At 41.2% G+C, this 4410-nt stretch overlaps 1 non-coding gene across 1 annotated transcript; it reads left to right on the top strand.

Moving 5' to 3' along the window:
- The first annotated feature begins 1092 nt into the window (after positions 1-1092).
- On the top strand, positions 1093-1199 carry LOC111754884 (U6 spliceosomal RNA). The gene has a single exon (XR_002789558.1). It is a non-coding gene; the product is annotated as a U6 spliceosomal RNA (small nuclear RNA).
- Positions 1200-4410: the final 3211 nt, after the last annotated feature.

Here is a 4410-nt window from a genome sequence, read left to right as displayed (position 1 = left end):
AGATCTGTTGTCTCTGGCACATGGAGGAATTCTATGGTCTATAGGCATGAGATCTGGTATACTGAATAAACTTTTAGCCCCAAAGGGCCTAGGACCGGAGGTTAGTCATTTCGTGTTTTTGGATTGCAACTAATTGCAGAGTGAGTAGGGTGAACCTATATTTGGTTTTGAGCAAGGCTCATGTGTTGAAGTCAACATGAGTCTCCAAACGATCATGATAGAATTTAAGAAATCAGTCATTATCCATTAATCATGGGATTTCCTCCTCTATGTTGTTACTTCTGTCATTTGGACCTTTGAGGTACCTTTTACAGAATTATAGCAGCATCAGCAAAACCAGGTGGTGCCCTAGATGCTGTTAGGTACTACCCACTTTCCATCTTGACCCTTGTGATTGTTCCTACACTTCATAGAAGCCTCACTGTTTAACAGTCCGTTCTCCCGGAAACAGTTACTCTAAAGTCTTGGGAAAGGCCAAGAGTGAGAGGCTGAGATTCAAATGAAGTTATCTGTGATTACCTGAAGGCCATTTCTCACCAGATAAATATATTGACAAACTGATCAATAAACAGATAAGTAGATGCACTCTCTACAGCAAGTTGCCAGTTATTTATCTCAGTTTGTAGAGGTTTCAGTCCATAATCGGCTGGTGCCAAGGCAGGGTGGCACATGGCAGAGGGCTGCAGTTCATAGTGACAAAAGACACCAAAAGCAGAGAGAGAGAGAGAGAGAGAGAGAGAGAGAGAGAGAGAGAGAGAGAGAGAGAACAAGCCTCTTTCTGTCCCTTACATTGTATGCAAGCTATTCTGGGGTGGGTGTAACATTCATACCATTAATCTCATCATTAGACCACGAATTAATCACAAACACTAGATTCAGGCACCTCCAAAAATCCCACCCTCCGTAACCACATGAGGTTTTGAGGCAACATCAAGGCACAAATTGTAACCCACAAAAGCATCCATGACACTAGATTTTCATGCAAGAAATTAATCTGAGAGATGATTCCAGATAGCACTGTAAAGAAACAGAAAAGTGAGGTGGTGGAAAGAAGAAATCCAGTGATGGATAAGTTAATAAATAGAGGCTTGCATGCTCACTTTGGCAGCATGTATACTAAAACTGGAATGATACACAGAAGATTAACATGGCCCCTACGCAAGGATGACATGCAAATTCGTGAAGCATTCCATATTTTTAAAGAATAAATAGAAGCCCCTAGCCAACCTTATTTAAAAACAGGCAGAAGAAAAAGCTGAAATTCATGCAATAATGAATGAAAAAGGTGAAATCACTACAGACTCTATAGAAATACCGAAAATCATGAACGCTTACTTCGAAAACCTCTACTCTCAAAAGTTTGATAACACAAGAAATAGACAGGTTCCTAGAAACATATGAAGTATCAAAGCTAGGTCAAGAGGATGTAGAACTGCTGAATAACCCAATTTCTATTAATGAAATTGAAAATGTAACTAAGTCCTTACCTACAAAGAAGAGCCAAAACCCAGACGGATTCACTGCGGAATTCTACAAGAAACACAAAGTAGACTTAATGCTGACACTCCTCAAACTCTTTAATGAAACTGAAAGGGAAGCAATACTTCCTATTTGCTTCCTGGAAGCAAATACTACTCTAGTACCAAAATCTGAGAAAGACCCTACTAAAACAGAGAACTACAGACCAATCTCCCTAATGAAAAAAGATGAAAAATCCTCAATAAAATATTGGCAAATAGGATGCAGCAAATCATCAAGAAGATTATTCACCAGACCAAGTGGGATTCATCCAAGGTATGCAGGGATGGTTCAACATACATAAATCAATAAATGTAATCAACCATATCAATAAAGCCAAAACATGGCGGACAGATAACAGCTACTACAGAGGCTCTCTGAAAGGCTCGGCTCAGAAGTCAGGAAGGGTGCGGAGTAAGGAGACATAAGCAGGTGGAGATATGCTCTGCTGACTCAGGAACGGACTGGGCTGAGAGAAACCAACTTGGAATGCAGTCCTGGTGCTAAAACAGGAACAGAAAAGCCTCGGTGTGGAGGCTGGACCCCGCGCCATTGGAAGCCGCGATTTGGGTTTCCCACTGCACGGCGACTGCCTCTACATTGGCTTGGCAAGGAGAGAGACGCGTGGAAGCTCTGAGAACGGGAATCTGCGAATGGAGTCGAAAACAGGACGGGCAGGGAGGTGTACACTGACTTGTGGTGAGGTGAGTGAGAGAAACTGACACTCTACCACAGTTTGACTCCAGCGGAGGACATTCTGGGACTGGGCAAACTTGCAGAAGCGGGGCGCGGTGGCGACTTCAGCCACACATCCCCCTCTCGGGCGGGATTGGTGAAAAGTGCCTGGCCTGCGTGGCACTGCTGGCGGACCCAGTGGGCTGGCCTGACCCAGATCCCAGAGCCTGACGGTGGCCGGGAGGGGCGGGCCCCGCGTAGGCTGCCTGGTCCGTAACTCCCCGGTGTGCTGCGGTGGGCGGGAACACCTAACCAGAGCAATTCGATCAGGCTGTGGCTGACAGGGAGAGAAGCTGGGTCTCCTATATAAGCTTGCATATATAAGGAACAAAGAATATGGGAAGAGGCAGCAACAAGAAAGGCTCCTCGGCCCCCAATCCTGAGAAACAGGCAACAGCGGACACCGCACCAATAGACATAAAGCGCCATATAGAGAGCCTCACAGATCAGTTCAGGAATGAAGTTATCAATGACCTGAAGCTAGAAGTATGCAGAATAGTTAGAGAAATGCTAAGCACCACCCAAGAAAAAACAGATGGTGGAATGGAAGAACAGAAAAAGAGGGGAAAATTGTTTGATGGAGAAAACAGAGAAAGCATAGAATACGTGAAGCAGGTTCAAAGGGACTACCAAGAAACTAAGAAGTCTATCCAAGACTGGCATAACAGCTTGAAAGAAACTAAGGACAGACTATCTGAACTTGAGGGCAGATTTGTAATATGGGAGAATGAAATGAAAAACTTCTTAAAAATAACAAAGAAACAAACAGCAATAATACAAAGACAAGAAGATGATAAGAGGATCCATAACTTAAGGATTAAGAACATAAAAGAAGAAGTAGGGACACAAACAAATGAACTACAAAAGCTACTCACAGAAATAATCCAGGAGAATTTTCCTAATTTAGCAAAAGGTAAAGATACTCAGATGTATGAGGCATACAGGACCCCAGCCACCTACAACCGAAACAGAGCTACATCCAGGCATATAATAATAAAAATTCCAAAAATTCAATACAAGAACAGAATATTAAAAGCTGTCAGAGACAAGAAACAGACCACTTACAAGGGAACACCCATCAGAATTACAGCAGATTTCTCTGCACAAACCATCAAATCACGAAGAGTGTGGGGGGAAATAATTCAGGCTTTGAAAGATAATAATCTCCAGCCAAGATTGAGATATCCTGCACAACTGTCCCTGGAAATTGATGGAAAAACAAGGTGCTTCCAGGATAAAGAGGAACTGGGGGAATTTGCAACCACCAATTCAACTCTACAGAGAGTATTGCAGGATGTTCTAAAAAAAGAAAAATACAAAGAATCCAGAAATAGTGGCGGGGAAGCCACAACAAATGGAGCAGAGAACAAAATGAAGAAGACAAACTGACAGCTACTGACAGAAAAAGAGCTCAACAGAAATGAGGCAGAGAAGATTGGATGATAGGAACAGCTATTTTGGAGAAAATGACATCTTAATAGGTAATACTGATTTAGTATCATCTTGTTTTGAAGTCTCATCAAGCTTTTGTTCTTCTGTCTCCATTGGTCTAAATAGGTTGTGTCTTATTGGACTTTATTATGTATGATAGTATAAGCAAAAACCTTTTAAAGACAAGGAGATTATACAGAAACCATTGTTCATTTTCTGTTAGTCGATTCTAAATACTCTGTAATGCTGTCATTCTCTTAAATGGTTTTACATTGTTTTGATATATTTAATGCTACAACATACGAAGTTGTACTCAAAGATTTCAAGGAAAGAGACAATATGGTAACTACTTTTAGGTCAGGATTATCTGGTGGTGAAACACTATTCTGCTTAAATGGTTATGTTTTGATCTGCGCTGTTTCGCTGTTATGCCCTCTTTTATCTCAATCTCCACTCCATTATTTACTTTTTTATTTTTATCCTTTTAATTAAAGGAAAAATAAATAAAAATAGCAGGATATATTATAGTAACCTACTTTGACTTTCCATTATCTCGATTTAAAGCCCTGTATTACTCTCACCAGCTTGTTTTTGACTGATGTTCCCCTATTCTGTTTTGCTAGATAGTATCAGGTTCGAAAGTTTAGGCATCAGCTGTGAAGATAATGAGATTCATTATAACGCCCATTCTCGTTGACTTTTATCTACTTTTGAAGACCTACAATG

Source organism: Cavia porcellus, unplaced genomic scaffold (assembly GCF_034190915.1).
Source record: "Cavia porcellus strain 051 isolate PalLab524CR breed Dunkin Hartley unplaced genomic scaffold, mCavPor4.1 scaffold_33, whole genome shotgun sequence".
Taxonomy (NCBI): domain Eukaryota; kingdom Metazoa; phylum Chordata; class Mammalia; order Rodentia; family Caviidae; genus Cavia; species Cavia porcellus.
Note: the sequence above shows the minus strand (reverse complement) of the source record. Positions and strands in the feature narration are given on the sequence as shown.